General features: G+C 52.2%; 26 non-coding genes and 1 pseudogene across 26 annotated transcripts in view; all 27 read right to left on the reverse strand.

Annotated features, from left to right (window-relative positions):
• Positions 1 to 60, reverse strand: part of LOC147188951 (5S ribosomal RNA) — a 119-nt gene extending 59 nt beyond the window's left edge. Inside the window, exon 1 of the ribosomal RNA XR_015098482.1 lies at positions 1 to 60. This exon is cut by the window's left edge and continues 59 nt beyond it. This is a non-coding gene — a ribosomal RNA (5S ribosomal RNA).
• Positions 61 to 539: 479 nt separating this feature from the next.
• LOC147188952 (5S ribosomal RNA) lies at positions 540 to 658 on the reverse strand. Its single transcript, XR_015098823.1, has one exon. It is a non-coding gene; the product is annotated as a 5S ribosomal RNA (ribosomal RNA).
• Positions 659 to 1,020: 362 nt separating this feature from the next.
• On the reverse strand, positions 1,021 to 1,139 carry LOC147188953 (5S ribosomal RNA). Its single transcript, XR_015098339.1, has one exon. It is a non-coding gene; the product is annotated as a 5S ribosomal RNA (ribosomal RNA).
• Positions 1,140 to 1,503: 364 nt separating this feature from the next.
• Positions 1,504 to 1,622, reverse strand: LOC147188954 (5S ribosomal RNA). The gene has a single exon (XR_015098824.1). It is a non-coding gene; the product is annotated as a 5S ribosomal RNA (ribosomal RNA).
• Positions 1,623 to 1,985: 363 nt separating this feature from the next.
• Positions 1,986 to 2,104, reverse strand: LOC147188955 (5S ribosomal RNA). The gene has a single exon (XR_015097924.1). It is a non-coding gene; the product is annotated as a 5S ribosomal RNA (ribosomal RNA).
• A 479-nt stretch (positions 2,105 to 2,583) lies between these two features.
• LOC147188956 (5S ribosomal RNA) lies at positions 2,584 to 2,692 on the reverse strand (annotated as a pseudogene).
• Positions 2,693 to 3,056: 364 nt separating this feature from the next.
• LOC147188957 (5S ribosomal RNA) lies at positions 3,057 to 3,175 on the reverse strand. The gene has a single exon (XR_015098825.1). It is a non-coding gene; the product is annotated as a 5S ribosomal RNA (ribosomal RNA).
• A 364-nt stretch (positions 3,176 to 3,539) lies between these two features.
• Positions 3,540 to 3,658, reverse strand: LOC147188958 (5S ribosomal RNA). Its single transcript, XR_015098174.1, has one exon. It is a non-coding gene; the product is annotated as a 5S ribosomal RNA (ribosomal RNA).
• A 364-nt stretch (positions 3,659 to 4,022) lies between these two features.
• LOC147188959 (5S ribosomal RNA) lies at positions 4,023 to 4,141 on the reverse strand. The gene has a single exon (XR_015098180.1). It is a non-coding gene; the product is annotated as a 5S ribosomal RNA (ribosomal RNA).
• A 364-nt stretch (positions 4,142 to 4,505) lies between these two features.
• LOC147188960 (5S ribosomal RNA) lies at positions 4,506 to 4,624 on the reverse strand. The gene has a single exon (XR_015097976.1). It is a non-coding gene; the product is annotated as a 5S ribosomal RNA (ribosomal RNA).
• Positions 4,625 to 5,105: 481 nt separating this feature from the next.
• Positions 5,106 to 5,224, reverse strand: LOC147188961 (5S ribosomal RNA). Its single transcript, XR_015098826.1, has one exon. It is a non-coding gene; the product is annotated as a 5S ribosomal RNA (ribosomal RNA).
• Positions 5,225 to 5,703: 479 nt separating this feature from the next.
• Positions 5,704 to 5,822, reverse strand: LOC147188962 (5S ribosomal RNA). Its single transcript, XR_015097860.1, has one exon. It is a non-coding gene; the product is annotated as a 5S ribosomal RNA (ribosomal RNA).
• Positions 5,823 to 6,185: 363 nt separating this feature from the next.
• LOC147188963 (5S ribosomal RNA) lies at positions 6,186 to 6,304 on the reverse strand. The gene has a single exon (XR_015097867.1). It is a non-coding gene; the product is annotated as a 5S ribosomal RNA (ribosomal RNA).
• Positions 6,305 to 6,668: 364 nt separating this feature from the next.
• Positions 6,669 to 6,787, reverse strand: LOC147188964 (5S ribosomal RNA). Its single transcript, XR_015098827.1, has one exon. It is a non-coding gene; the product is annotated as a 5S ribosomal RNA (ribosomal RNA).
• Positions 6,788 to 7,266: 479 nt separating this feature from the next.
• Positions 7,267 to 7,385, reverse strand: LOC147188965 (5S ribosomal RNA). The gene has a single exon (XR_015098829.1). It is a non-coding gene; the product is annotated as a 5S ribosomal RNA (ribosomal RNA).
• Positions 7,386 to 7,748: 363 nt separating this feature from the next.
• Positions 7,749 to 7,867, reverse strand: LOC147188966 (5S ribosomal RNA). Its single transcript, XR_015098314.1, has one exon. It is a non-coding gene; the product is annotated as a 5S ribosomal RNA (ribosomal RNA).
• Positions 7,868 to 8,230: 363 nt separating this feature from the next.
• Positions 8,231 to 8,349, reverse strand: LOC147188967 (5S ribosomal RNA). Its single transcript, XR_015098830.1, has one exon. It is a non-coding gene; the product is annotated as a 5S ribosomal RNA (ribosomal RNA).
• A 364-nt stretch (positions 8,350 to 8,713) lies between these two features.
• On the reverse strand, positions 8,714 to 8,832 carry LOC147188968 (5S ribosomal RNA). Its single transcript, XR_015098831.1, has one exon. It is a non-coding gene; the product is annotated as a 5S ribosomal RNA (ribosomal RNA).
• Positions 8,833 to 9,195: 363 nt separating this feature from the next.
• On the reverse strand, positions 9,196 to 9,314 carry LOC147188969 (5S ribosomal RNA). The gene has a single exon (XR_015098484.1). It is a non-coding gene; the product is annotated as a 5S ribosomal RNA (ribosomal RNA).
• A 363-nt stretch (positions 9,315 to 9,677) lies between these two features.
• Positions 9,678 to 9,796, reverse strand: LOC147188970 (5S ribosomal RNA). Its single transcript, XR_015098340.1, has one exon. It is a non-coding gene; the product is annotated as a 5S ribosomal RNA (ribosomal RNA).
• Positions 9,797 to 10,159: 363 nt separating this feature from the next.
• Positions 10,160 to 10,278, reverse strand: LOC147188971 (5S ribosomal RNA). Its single transcript, XR_015098832.1, has one exon. It is a non-coding gene; the product is annotated as a 5S ribosomal RNA (ribosomal RNA).
• Positions 10,279 to 10,757: 479 nt separating this feature from the next.
• Positions 10,758 to 10,876, reverse strand: LOC147188972 (5S ribosomal RNA). Its single transcript, XR_015098833.1, has one exon. It is a non-coding gene; the product is annotated as a 5S ribosomal RNA (ribosomal RNA).
• Positions 10,877 to 11,239: 363 nt separating this feature from the next.
• LOC147188973 (5S ribosomal RNA) lies at positions 11,240 to 11,358 on the reverse strand. The gene has a single exon (XR_015097861.1). It is a non-coding gene; the product is annotated as a 5S ribosomal RNA (ribosomal RNA).
• A 364-nt stretch (positions 11,359 to 11,722) lies between these two features.
• On the reverse strand, positions 11,723 to 11,841 carry LOC147188974 (5S ribosomal RNA). Its single transcript, XR_015098834.1, has one exon. It is a non-coding gene; the product is annotated as a 5S ribosomal RNA (ribosomal RNA).
• A 363-nt stretch (positions 11,842 to 12,204) lies between these two features.
• LOC147188975 (5S ribosomal RNA) lies at positions 12,205 to 12,323 on the reverse strand. Its single transcript, XR_015098835.1, has one exon. It is a non-coding gene; the product is annotated as a 5S ribosomal RNA (ribosomal RNA).
• Positions 12,324 to 12,802: 479 nt separating this feature from the next.
• Positions 12,803 to 12,921, reverse strand: LOC147188976 (5S ribosomal RNA). Its single transcript, XR_015098836.1, has one exon. It is a non-coding gene; the product is annotated as a 5S ribosomal RNA (ribosomal RNA).
• Positions 12,922 to 13,284: 363 nt separating this feature from the next.
• LOC147188977 (5S ribosomal RNA) lies at positions 13,285 to 13,403 on the reverse strand. The gene has a single exon (XR_015098342.1). It is a non-coding gene; the product is annotated as a 5S ribosomal RNA (ribosomal RNA).
• Between the last annotated feature and the right edge of the window lie 204 nt (positions 13,404 to 13,607).

A 13,607-nucleotide genomic window follows, 5' to 3' on the forward strand; every position in this document is an offset into this window, starting at 1 on the left:
CCAGCTTAGCTTCCGAGATCGGACGAGATCGGGCGTTCTCAGGGTAGTATGGCCGTAAGCGAGAAAAGAAGTGAAAATTGTCCCTTTTATAGCTGACAGGGCACTTCCGGGTCGGGGGCGGAGTCGTGGGGTGATTTTTTTTCATTTATTCACCTCCTCGCGAGTGCACGAAGGAGGGGCCCGCTCCCGTGGTGGTTTGAGCGCTCAGCCTGTCAGGCTCGCATACGGTCCGCTGCGAGCACGCAGCTCCTCGGTACTTGATGTCTGTTGCAAAATTTTGCTTTTCCAGTGGAGGTGCAAAAGCATCCAGCAGGCGGAAATCCCAAGCTGCTTCTTGTCCAAGTGCTATCATGACCGAGCAGCGTGCAGACGGCTCTCTCTGTTGGACATTATTTTATTCCAAAGAGACGTTGATCTGTCAAATCAACTTGAAGGAAACGATTTCAAAACACAGGATAAGTGAAAGTTGAATGACAAATGAAAGCCAAAATTTTAGGCAAGAGCAGTGATTTGTGTTGTGAATTGGAGGTGGGTGCAAAAGCTTACAGCACCTGGTATTCCCAGGCGGTCTCCCATCCAAGTACTAACCAGGCCCGACCCTGCTTAGCTTCCGAGATCGGACGAGATCGGGCGTTCTCAGGGTAGTATGGCCGTAAGCGAGAAAAGAAGTGAAAATTGTCCCCTTTATAGCTGACAGGCACTTCCGGGTCGGGGGTGGAGTGGTGGGGTGAATTCTTTTCATTTATTCACCTCCTCCCGAGTGCACGAAGGAGGGGCCCGCTCCCGTGGTGGTTTGAGCGCTCAGCCTGTCAGGCTCGCATACGGTCCGCTGCGAGCACGCAGCTCCTCGGTACTTGATGTCTGTTGCAAAAGTGTGCTTTTCCAGCGGAGGTGCACCACATCAATAAGAGATTTCAAAATGTCAGTTCAACGTTGTGGCTCTCCCAGTTAAGGCTGAGGTGAAAAAGTGGAGAAAAGGAAGCGCGAAATAACGTGAAAGAGTGTTCACGTGGGTGCAAAAGCTTACAGCACCTGGTATTCCCAGGCGGTCTCCCATCCAAGTACTAACCAGGCCCGACCCTGCTTAGCTTCCGAGATCGGACGAGATCGGGCGTTCTCGGGGTAGTATGGTCGTAAGCGAGAAAAGAAGTGAAAATTGTCCCCTTTATAGCCGACAGGAACTTCCGGGTCGGGGGGTGGAGTAGTGGGGTGAATTTTTTTCATTTATTCACCTCCTCCCGAGTGCACGAAGGAGGGGCCCGCTCCCGTGGTGGTTTGGGCGCTCAGCCTGTCAGGCTCGCATACGGCCCGCTGCGAGCACGCAGCTCCTCGGTACTTGATGTCTGTTGCAAAAGTGTGCTTTTCCAGCGGAGGTGCGACACATCAATAAGAGATTTAAAAATATCAGTTCAACGTTGAGGGTCCCCCAGTTAAGGCTGAGGTGAAAAAAGTGGAGAAAAGGTAGCGCGAAATAACGTGAAAGAGTGTTCACGTGGGTGCAAAAGCTTACAGCACCTGGTATTCCCAGGCGGTCTCCCATCCAAGTACTAACCAGGCCCGACCCTGCTTAGCTTCCGAGATCGGACGAGATCGGGCGTTCTCAGGGTAGTATGGCCGTAAGCGAGGGAAAACGTGAAAATTGTCCCCTTTATAGCAGACAGGGCACTTCCGGGTCGGGGGCGGAGTAGTGGGGTGAATTTTTTTCATTTATTCACCTCCTCCCGAGTGCACGAAGGAGGGGCCCGCTCCCGTGGTGGTTTGAGCGCTCAGCCTGTCAGGCTCGCATACGGTCCGCTGCGAGCACGCAGCTCCTCGGTACTTGATGTCTGTTGCAAAAGTGTGCTTTTCCAGCGGAGGTGCAACACATCAATAAGAGATTTAAAAATGTCAGTTCAACGTTGTGTCTCCATCAGTTAAGGCTGAGGTGAAAAAATGGAGAAAAGGAAGCGCGAAATAACGTGAAAGAGTGTTCACGTGGGTGCAAAAGCTTACAGCACCTGGTATTCCCAGGCGGTCTCCCATCCAAGTACTAACCAGGCCCGACCCTGCTTAGCTTCCGAGATCGGACGCGATCGGGCGTTCTCAGGGTAGTATGGCCGTAAGCGAGAAAAGAAGTGAAAATTGTCCCTTTTATAGCTGACAGGGCACTTCCGGGTCGGGGGCGGAGTAGTGGGGTGATTTTTTTTCATTTATTCACCTCCTCGCGAGTGCACGAAGGAGGGGCCCGCTCCCGTGGTGGTTTGAGCGCTCAGCCTGTCAGGCTCGCATACGGTCCGCTGCGAGCACGCAGCTCCTCGGTACTTGATGTCTTTTGCAAAATTTTGCTTTTCCAGTGGAGGTGCAAAAGCATCCAGCAGGCGGAAATCCCAAGCTGCTTCTTGTCCAAGTGCTATCATGACCGAGCAGCGTGCAGACGGCTCCCTCTGTTGGACATTATTTTATTCCAAAGAGACGTTGATCTGTCAAATCAACTTGAAGGAAACGATTTCAAAACACAGGATAGGTGAAAGTTGAATGACAAATGAAAGCCAAAATTTTAGGCAAGAGCAGTGATTTGTGTTGTGAATTGGAGGTGGGTGCAAAAGCTTACAGCACCTGGTATTCCCAGGCGGTCTCCCATCCAAGTACTAACCAGGCCCGACCCTGCTTAGCTTCCGAGATCGGGCGTTCTCAGGGTAGTATGGCCGTAAGCGAGAAAAGAAGTGAAAATTGTCCCCTTTATAGCTGACAGGGCACTTCCGGGTCGGGGGCGCAGTAGTGGGGTGATTTTTTTTCATTTATTCACCTCCTCGCGAGTGCACGAAGGAGGGGCCCGCTCCCGTGGTGGTTTGAGCGCTCAGCCTGTCAGGCTCGCATACGGCCCGCTGCGAGCACGCAGCTCCTCGGTACTTGATGTCTGTTGCAAAAGTGTGCTTTTCCAGCGGAGGTGCAACACATCAATAAGAGATTTAAAATTTTCAGTTCAACGTTGTGGGTCCCCCAGTTAAGGCTGAGGTGAAAAAAGTGGAGAAAAGGTAGCGCGAAATAACGTGAAAGAGTGTTCACGTGGGTGCAAAAGCTTACAGCACCTGGTATTCCCAGGCGGTCTCCCATCCAAGTACTAACCAGGCCCGACCCTGCTTAGCTTCCGAGATCGGACGAGATCGGGCGTTCTCAGGGTAGTATGGCCGTAAGCGAGAAAAGAAGTGAAAATTGTCCCCTTTATAGCTGACAGGGCACTTCCGGGTCGGGGGCGTAGTAGTGGGGTGAATTTTTTTCATTTATTCACCTCCTCGCGAGTGCACGAAGGAGGGGCCCGCTCCCGTGGTGGTTTGAGCGCTCAGCCTGTCAGGCTCGCATACGGCCAGCTGCGAGCACGCAGCTCCTCGGTACTTGATGTCTGTTGCAAAAGTGTGCTTTTCCAGCGGAGGTGCAACACATCAATAAGAGATTTAAAAATATCAGTTCAACGTTGAGGGTCCCCCAGTTAAGGCTGAGGTGAAAAAAGTGGAGAAAAGGTAGCGCGAAATAACGTGAAAGAGTGTTCACGTGGGTGCAAAAGCTTACAGCACCTGGTATTCCCAGGCGGTCTCCCATCCAAGTACTAACCAGGGCCGACCCTGCTTAGCTTCCGAGATCGGACGAGATCGGGCGTTCTCAGGGTAGTATGGCCGTAAGCGAGAAAAGAAGTGAAAATCGTCCCCTTTATAGCTGACAGGGCACTTCCGGGTCGGGGGTGGAGTGGTGGGGTGAATTTTTTTCATTTATTCACCTCCTCCCGAGTGCACGAAGGAGGGGCACGCTCCCGTGGTGGTTTGAGCGCTCAGCCTGTCAGGCTCGCATACGGTCCGCTGCGAGCACGCAGCTCCTCGGTACTTGATGTCTGTTGCAAAAGTGTGCTTTTCCAGCGGAGGTGCAACACATCAATAAGAGATTTAAAAATATCAGTTCAACGTTGTGGGTCCCCCAGTTAAGGCTGAGGTGAAAAAAGTGGAGAAAAGGTAGCGCGAAATAAAGTGAAAGAGTGTTCACGTGGGTGCAAAAGCTTACAGCACTTGGTATTCCCAGGCGGTCTCCCATCCAAGTACTAACCAGGCCCGACCCTGCTTAGCTTCCGAGATCGGACGAGATCGGGCGTTCCCAGGGTAGTATGGCCGTAAGCGAGGGAAAACGTGAAAATTGTCCCCTTTATAGCAGACAGGGCACTTCCGGGTCGGGGGCGGAGTGGTGGGGTGAATTTTTTTCATTTATTTACCTCCTCCCGAGTGCACGAAGGAGGGGCCCGCTCCCGTGGTGGTTTGAGCGCTCAGCCTGTCAGGCTCGCATACGGTCCGCTGCGAGCACGCAGCTCCTCGGTACTTGATGTCTGTTGCAAAAGTGTGCTTTTCCAGCGGAGGTGCAACACATCAATAAGAGATTTAAAAATATCAGTTCAACGTTGAGGGTCCCCCAGTTAAGGCTGAGGTGAAAAAAGTGGAGAAAAGGTAGCGCGAAATAACGTGAAAGAGTGTTCACGTGGGTGCAAAAGCTTACAGCACCTGGTATTCCCAGGCGGTCTCCCATCCAAGTACTAACCAGGCCCGACCCAGCTTAGCTTCCGAGATCGGACGAGATCGGGCGTTCTCAGGGTAGTATGGCCGTAAGCGAGAAAAGAAGTTAAAATTGTCTCCTTTATAGCTGACAGGGCACTTCCGGGTCGGGGGCGGAGTAGTGGGGTGATTTTTTTTTTTATTTATTCACCTCCTCGCGGGTGCACGAAGGAGGGGCCCGCTCCCGTGGTGGTTTGAGCGCTCAGCCTGTCAGGCTCGCATACGGTCCGCTGCGAGCACGCAGCTCCTCGGTACTTGATGTCTGTTGCAAAAATTTGCTTTTCCAGTGGAGGTGCAAAAGCATGCAGCAGGCGGAAATCCCAAGCTGCTTCTTGTCCAAGTGCTATCAGGACCGAGGACCGGGCAGACGGCTCTCTCTGTTGGACATTATTTTATTCCAAAGAGATGTTGATCTGTCAAATCAACTTGAAGGAAACGATTTCAAAACACAGGATAAGTGAAAGTTGAATGACAAATGAAAGCCAAAATTTTAGGCAAGAGCAGTGATTTGTGTTGTGAATTGGAGGTGGGTGCAAAAGCTTACAGCACCTGGTATTCCCAGGCGGTCTCCCATCCAAGTACTAACCAGGCCCGACCCTGCTTAGCTTCCGAGATCGGACGAGATCGGGCGTTCTCAGGGTAGTATGGCCGTAAGCGAGAAAAGAAGTGAAAATTGTCCCCTTTATAGCTGACAGGGCACTTCCGGGTCGGGGGTGGAGTAGTGGGGTGATTTTTTTTCATTTATTCACCTCCTCGCAAGTGCACGAAGGAGGGGCCCGCTCCCGTGGTGGTTTGAGCGCTCAGCCTGTCAGGCTCGCAAACGGTCCCCTGCGAGCACGCAGCTCCTCGGTACTTGATGTCTGTTGCAAAAATTTGCTTTTCCAGTGGAGGTGCAAAAGCATCCAGCAGGCGGAAATCCCAAGCTGCTTCTTGTCCAAGTGCTATCATGACCGAGCCCCGTGCAGACGGCTCCCTCTGTTGGACATTAATTTATTCCAAAGAGACGTTGATCTGTCAAATCAACTTGAAGGAAACGATTTCAAAACACAGGATAAGTAAAAGTTGAATGACAAATGAAAGCCAAAATTTTAGGCAAGAGCAGTGATTTGTGTTGTGAATTGGAGGTGGGTGCAAAAGCTTACAGCACCTGGTATTCCCAGGCGGTCTCCCATCCAAGTACTAACCAGGCCCGACCCTGCTTAGCTTCCGAGATCAGACGAGATCGGGCGTTCTCAGGGTAGTATGGCCGTAAGCGAGAAAAGAAGTGAAAATCGTCCCCTTTATAGCTGACAGGGCACTTCCGGGTCGGGGGCGGAGTGGTGGGGTGAATTTTTTTCATTTATTCACCTCCTCCCGAGTGCACCAAGGAGGGGCCCGCTCCCCTGGTGGTTTGAGCGCTCAGCCTGTCAGGCTCGCATACGGTCCGCTGCGAGCACGCAGCTCCTCGGTACTTGATGTCTGTTGCAAAAGTGTGCTTTTCCAGCGGAGGTGCAACACATCAATAAGAGATTTAAAAATGTCAGTTCAACGTTGTGGCTCTCCCAGTTAAGGCTGAGGTGAAAAAGTGGAGAAAAGGAAGCGCGAAATAACGTGAAAGAGTGTTCACGTGGGTGCAAAAGCTTACAGCACCTGGTATTCCCAGGGGGTCTCCCATCCAAGTACTAACCAGGCCCGACCCTGCTTAGCTTCCGAGATCGGACGAGATCGGATGTTCTCAGGGTAGTATGGCCGTAAGCGAGAAAAGAAGTGAAAATTGTCCCCTTTATAGCTGAAGGGGCACTTCCGGGTCGGGGGCGCAGTAGTGGGGTGAATTCTTTTCATTTATTCACCTCCTCGCGAGTGCACGAAGGAGGGGCCCGCTCCCGTGGTGGTTTGAGCGCTCAGCCTGTCAGGCTCGCATACGGCCAGCTGCGAGCACGCAGCTCCTCGGTACTTGATGTCTGTTGCAAAAGTGTGCTTTTCCAGCGGAGGTGCAACACATCAATAAGAGATTTAAAAATGTCAGTTCAACGTTGTGGCTCTCCCAGTTAAGGCTGAGGTGAAAAAAGTGGAGAAAAGGTAGCGCGAAATAACGTGAAAGAGTGTTCACGTGGGTGCAAAAGCTTACAGCACCTGGTATTCCCAGGCGGTCTCCCATCCAAGTACTAACCAGGCCCGACCCTGCTTAGCTTCCGAGATCGGACGAGATCGGGCGTTCTCAGGGTAGTATGGCCGTAAGCGAGGGAAAACGTGAAAATTGTCCCCTTTATAGCAGACAGGGCACTTCCGGGTCGGGGGCGGAGTGGTGAGGTGAATTTTTTTCATTTATTCACCTCCTCCCGAGTGCACGAAGGAGGGGCCCGCTCCCGTGGTGGTTTGAGCGCTCAGCCTGTCAGGCTCGCATACGGTCCGCTGCGAGCACGCAGCTCCTCGGTACTTGATGTCTGTTGCAAAAATTTGCTTTTCCAGTGGAGGTGCAAAAGCATCCAGCAGGCGGAAATCCCAAGCTGCTTCTTGTACAAGTGCTATCATGACCGAGCCCCGTGCAGACGGCTCCCTCTGTTGGACATTATTTTATTCCAAAGAGACGTTGATCTGTCAAATCAACTTGAAGGAAACGATTTCAAAACACAGGATAAGTAAAAGTTGAATGACAAATGAAAGCCAAAATTTTAGGCAAGAGCAGTGATTTGTGTTGTGAATTGGAGGTGGGTGCAAAAGCTTACAGCACCTGGTATTCCCAGGCGGTCTCCCATCCAAGTACTAACCAGGCCCGACCCTGCTTAGCTTCCGAGATCGGACGAGATCGGGCGTTCTCAGGGTAGTATGGCCGTAAGCGAGAAAAGACGTTAAAATTGTCCCCTTTATAGGTGACAGGGCACTTCCGGGTCGGGGGCGGAGTAGTGGGGTGAATTTTTTTCATTTATTCACATCCTCCCGAGTGCACGAAGGAGGGGCCCACTCCCGTGGTGGTTTCAGCGCTCAGCCTGTCAGGCTCGCATACGGTCCGCTGCGAGCACGCAGCTCCTCGGTACTTGATGTCTGTTGCAAAAGTGTGCTTTTCCAGCGGAGGTGCAACACATCAATAAGAGATTTAAAAATGTCAGTTCAACGTTGTGGCTCTCCCAGTTAAGGCTGAGGTGAAAAAGTGGAGAAAAGGAAGCGCGAAATAACGTGAAAGAGTATTCACCTGGGTGCAAAAGCTTACAGCACCTGGTATTCCCAGGCGGTCTCCCATCCAAGTACTAACCAGGCCCGACCCTGCTTAGCTTCCGAGATCAGACGATATCGGGCGTTCTCAGGGTAGTATGGCCGTAAGCGAGAAAAGAAGTGAAAATCCTCCCCTTTATAGCTGACAGGGCACTTCCGGGTCGGGGGCGGAGTGGTGGGGTGAATTTTTTTCATTTATTCACCTCCTCCCGAGTGCACCAAGGAGGGGCCCGCTCCCGTGGTGGTTTGAGCGCTCAGCCTGTCAGGCTCGCATACGGTCCGCTGCGAGCACGCAGCTCCTCGGTACTTGATGTCTGTTGCAAAAGTGTGCTTTTCCAGCGGAGGTGCAACACATCAATAAGAGATTTAAAAATGTCAGTTCAACGTTGTGTCTCTCCCAGTTAAGGCTGAGGTGAAAAAATGGAGAAAAGGAAGCGCGAAATAACGTGAAAGAGTGTTCACGTGGGTGCAAAAGCTTACAGCACCTGGTATTCCCAGGCGGTCTCCCATCCAAGTACTAACCAGGCCCGACCCTGCTTAGCTTCCGAGATCGGACGAGATCGGGCGTTCTCAGGGTAGTATGGCCGTAAGCGAGAAAAGAAGTGAAAATTGTCCCTTTTATAGCTGACAGGGCACTTCCGGGTCGGGGGCGCAGTAGTGGGGTGAATTTTTTTCATTTATTCACCTCCTCGCGAGTGCACGAAGGAGGGGCCCGCTCCCGTGGTGGTTTGAGCGCTCAGCCTGTCAGGCTCGCATACGGCCAGCTGCGAGCACGCAGCTCCTCGGTACTTGATGTCTGTTGCAAAAGTGTGCTTTTCCAGCGGAGGTGCAACACATCAATAAGAGATTTAAAAATATCAGTTCAACGTTGAGGGTCCCCCAGTTAAGGCTGAGGTGAAAAAAGTGGAGAAAAGGTAGCGCGAAATAACGTGAAAGAGTGTTCACGTGGGTGCAAAAGCTTACAGCACCTGGTATTCCCAGGCGGTCTCCCATCCAAGTACTAACCAGGCCCGACCCTGCTTAGCTTCCGAGATCGGACGAGATCGGGCGTTCTCAGGGTAGTATGGCCGTAAGCGAGAAAAGAAGTGAAAATTGTCCCCTTTATAGCAGACAGGGCACTTCCGGGTCGGGGGCGGAGTAGTGGGGTGAATTTTTTTCATTTATTCACCTCCTCCCGAGTGCACGAAGGAGGGGCCCGCTCCCGTGGTGGTTTGAGCGCTCAGCCTGTCAGGCTCGCATACGGTCCGCTGCGAGCACGCAGCTCCTCGGTACTTGATGTCTGTTGCAAAAGTGTGCTTTTCCAGCGGAGGTGCAACACATCAATAAGAGATTTAAAAATGTCAGTTCAACGTTGTGTCTCTCCCAGTTAAGGCTGAGGTGAAAAAATGGAGAAAAGGAAGCGCGAAATAACGTGAAAGAGTGTTCACGTGGGTGCAAAAGCTTACAGCACCTGGTATTCCCAGGCGGTCTCCCATCCAAGTACTAACCAGGCCCGACCCTGCTAAGCTTCCGAGATCGGACGAGATCGGGCGTTCTCGGGGTAGTATGGTCGTAAGCGAGAAAAGAAGTGAAAATTGTCCCCTTTATAGCCGACAGGGCACTTCCGGGTCGGGGGCGGAGTAGTGGGGTGATTTTTTTTCATTTATTCACCTCCTCGCGAGTGCACGAAGGAGGGGCCCGCTCCCGTGGTGGTTTGAGCGCTCAGCCTGTCAGGCTCGCATACGGTCCGCTGCGAGCACGCAGCTCCTCGGTACTTGATGTCTGTTGCAAAAGTGTGCTTTTCCAGCGGAGGTGCGACACATCAATAAGAGATTTAAAAATGTCAGTTCAACGTTGTGGCTCTCCCAGTTAAGGCTGAGGTGAAAAAGTGGAGAAAAGGAACCGCGAAATAATGTGAAAGAGTGTTCACGTGGGTGCAAAAGCTTACAGCACCTGGTATTCCCAGGCGGTCTCCCATCCAAGTACTAACCAGGCCCGACCCTGCTTAGCTTCCGAGATCGGACGAGATCGGGCGTTCTCGGGGTAGTATGGTCGTAAGCGAGAAAAGAAGTGAAAATTGTCCCCTTTATAGCCGACAGGCACTTCCGGGTCGGGGGTGGACTGGTGGGGTGAATTTTTTTCATTTATTCACCTCCTCCCGAGTGCACGAAGGAGGGGCCCGCTCCCGTGGTGGTTTGAGCGCTCAGCCTGTCAGGCTCGCATACGGTCCGCTGCGAGCACGCAGCTCCTCGGTACTTGATGTCTGTTGCGAAAGTGTGCTTTTCCAGCCGAGGTGCAACACATCAATAAGAGATTTAAAAATATCAGTTCAACGTTGAGGGTCCCCCAGTTAAGGCTGAGGTGAAAAAAGTGGAGAAAAGGTAGCGCGAAATAACGTGAAAGAGTGTTCACGTGGGTGCAAAAGCTTACAGCACCTGGTATTCCCAGGCGGTCTCCCATCCAAGTACTAACCAGGCCCGACCCTGCTTAGCTTCCGAGATCGGACGAGATCGGGCGTTCTCAGGGTAGTATGGCCGTAAGCGAGGGAAAACGTGAAAATTGTCCCCTTTATAGCAGACAGGGCACTTCCGGGTCGGGGGCGGAGTGGTGAGGTGAATTTTTTTCATTTATTCACCTCCTCCCGAGTGCACGAAGGAGGGGCCCGCTCCCGTGGTGGTTTGAGCGCTCAGCCTGTCAGGCTCGCATACGGTCCGCTGCGAGCACGCAGCTCCTCGGTACTTGATGTCTGTTGCAAAAATTTGCTTTTCCAGTGGAGGTGCAAAAGCATCCAGCAGGCGGAAATCCCAAGCTGCTTCTTGTACAAGTGCTATCATGACCGAGCCCCGTGCAGACGGCTCCCTCTGTTGGACATTATTTTATTCCAAAGAGACGTTGATCTGTCAAATCAACTTGAAGGAAACGATTTCAAAACACAGGATAAGTAAAAGTTGAATGACAAATGAAAGCCAAAATTTTAGGCAAGAGCAGTGATTTGTGTTGTGAATTGGAGGTGGGTGCAAAAGCTTACAGCACCTGGTATTCCCAGGCGGTCTCCCATCCAAGTACTAACCAGGCCCGACCCTGCTTAGCTTCCGAGATCGGACGAGATCGGGCGTTCTCAGGGTAGTATGGCCGTAAGCGAGAAAAGACGTTAAAATTGTCCCCTTTATAGGTGACAGGGCACTTCCGGGTCGGGGGCGGAGTAGTGGGGTGAATTTTTTTCATTTATTCACATCCTCCCGAGTGCACGAAGGAGGGGCCCACTCCCGTGGTGGTTTCAGCGCTCAGCCTGTCAGGCTCGCATACGGTCCGCTGCGAGCACGCAGCTCCTCGGTACTTGATGTCTGTTGCAAAAGTGTGCTTTTCCAGCGGAGGTGCAACACATCAATAAGAGATTTAAAAATGTCAGTTCAACGTTGTGGCTCTCCCAGTTAAGGCTGAGGTGAAAAAGTGGAGAAAAGGAAGCGCGAAATAACGTGAAAGAGTATTCACCTGGGTGCAAAAGCTTACAGCACCTGGTATTCCCAGGCGGTCTCCCATCCAAGTACTAACCAGGCCCGACCCTGCTTAGCTTCCGAGATCAGACGAGATCGGGCGTTCTCAGGGTAGTATGGCCGTAAGCGAGAAAAGAAGTGAAAATCCTCCCCTTTATAGCTGACAGGGCACTTCCGGGTCGGGGGCGGAGTGGTGGGGTGAATTTTTTTCATTTATTCACCTCCTCCCGAGTGCACCAAGGAGGGGCCCGCTCCCGTGGTGGTTTGAGCGCTCAGCCTGTCAGGCTCGCATACGGCCAGCTGCGAGCACGCAGCTCCTCGGTACTTGATGTCTGTTGCAAAAGTGTGCTTTTCCAGCGGAGGTGCAACACATCAATAAGAGATTTAAAAATATCAGTTCAACGTTGAGGGTCCCCCAGTTAAGGCTGAGGTGAAAAAAGTGGAGAAAAGGTAGCGCGAAATAACGTGAAAGAGTGTTCACGTGGGTGCAAAAGCTTACAGCACCTGGTATTCCCAGGCGGTCTCCCATCCAAGTACTAACCAGGCCCGACCCTGCTTAGCTTCCGAGATCGGACGAGATCGGGCGTTCTCAGGGTAGTATGGCCGTAAGCGAGGGAAAACGTGAAAATTGTCCCCTTTATAGCAGACAGGGCACTTCCGGGTCGGGGGCGGAGTAGTGGGGTGAATTTTTTTCATTTATTCACCTCCTCCCGAGTGCACGAAGGAGGGGCCCGCTCCCGTGGTGGTTTGAGCGCTCAGCCTGTCAGGCTCGCATACGGTCCGCTGCGAGCACGCAGCTCCTCGGTACTTGATGTCTGTTGCAAAAGTGTGCTTTTCCAGCGGAGGTGCAACACATCAATAAGAGATTTAAAAATGTCAGTTCAACGTTGTGTCTCTCCCAGTTAAGGCTGAGGTGAAAAAATGGAGAAAAGGAAGCGCGAAATAACGTGAAAGAGTGTTCACGTGGGTGCAAAAGCTTACAGCACCTGGTATTCCCAGGCGGTCTCCCATCCAAGTACTAACCAGGCCCGACCCTGCTTAGCTTCCGAGATCGGACGAGATCGGGCGTTCTCAGGGTAGTATGGCCGTAAGCGAGAAAAGAAGTGAAAATTGTCCCTTTTATAGCTGACAGGGCACTTCCGGGTCGGGGGCGGAGTAGTGGGGTGATTTTTTTTCATTTATTCACCTCCTCGCGAGTGCACGAAGGAGGGGCCCGCTCCCGTGGTGGTTTGAGCGCTCAGCCTGTCAGGCTCGCATACGGTCCGCTGCGAGCACGCAGCTCCTCGGTACTTGATGTCTTTTGCAAAATTTTGCTTTTCCAGTGGAGGTGCAAAAGCATCCAGCAGGCGGAAATCCCAAGCTGCTTCTTGTCCAAGTGCTATCATGACCGAGCAGCGTGCAGACGGCTCCCTCTGTTGGACATTATTTTATTCCAAAGAGACGTTGATCTGTCAAATCAACTTGAAGGAAACGATTTCAAAACACAGGATAGGTGAAAGTTGAATGACAAATGAAAGCCAAAATTTTAGGCAAGAGCAGTGATTTGTGTTGTGAATTGGAGGTGGGTGCAAAAGCTTACAGCACCTGGTATTCCCAGGCGGTCTCCCATCCAAGTACTAACCAGGCCCGACCCTGCTTAGCTTCCGAGATCGGACGAGATCGGGCGTTCTCAGGGTAGTATGGCCGTAAGCGAGAAAAGAAGTGAAAATTGTCCCCTTTATAGCTGACAGGGCACTTCCGGGTCGGGGGCGGAGTAGTGGGGTGAATTTTTTTCATTTATTCACCTCCTTCCGAGTGCACGAAGGAGGGGCCCGCTCCCGTGGTGGTTTGAGCGCTCAGCCTGTCAGGCTCGCATACGGTCCGCTGCGAGCACGCAGCTCCTCGGTACTTGATGTCTGTTGCAAAAGTGTGCTTTTCCAGCGGAGGTGCACCACATCAATAAGAGATTTAAAAATGTCAGTTCAACGTTGTGGCTCTCCCAGTTAAGGCTGAGGTGAAAAAGTGGAGAAAAGGAACCGCGAAATAATGTGAAAGAGTGTTCACGTGGGTGCAAAAGCTTACAGCACCTGGTATTCCCAGGCGGTCTCCCATCCAAGTACTAACCAGGCCCGACCCTGCTTAGCTTCCGAGATCGGACGAGATCGGGCGTTCTCGGGGTAGTATGGTCGTAAGCGAGAAAAGAAGTGAAAATTGTCCCCTTTATAGCCGACAGGCACTTCCGGGTCGGGGGTGGACTGGTGGGGTGAATTTTTTTCATTTATTCACCTCCTCCCGAGTGCACGAAGGAGGGGCCCGCTCCCGTGGTGGTTTGAGCGCTCAGCCTGTCAGGCTCGCATACGGTCCGCTGCGAGCACGCAGCTCCTCGGTACTTGATGTC

The sequence above is a fragment of the Hippocampus guttulatus genome, chromosome 20 (assembly GCF_054856545.1).
Source record: "Hippocampus guttulatus isolate MCC_2025c chromosome 20, RoL_Hgut_1.0, whole genome shotgun sequence".
Taxonomy (NCBI): Eukaryota; Metazoa; Chordata; class Actinopteri; order Syngnathiformes; family Syngnathidae; genus Hippocampus; species Hippocampus guttulatus.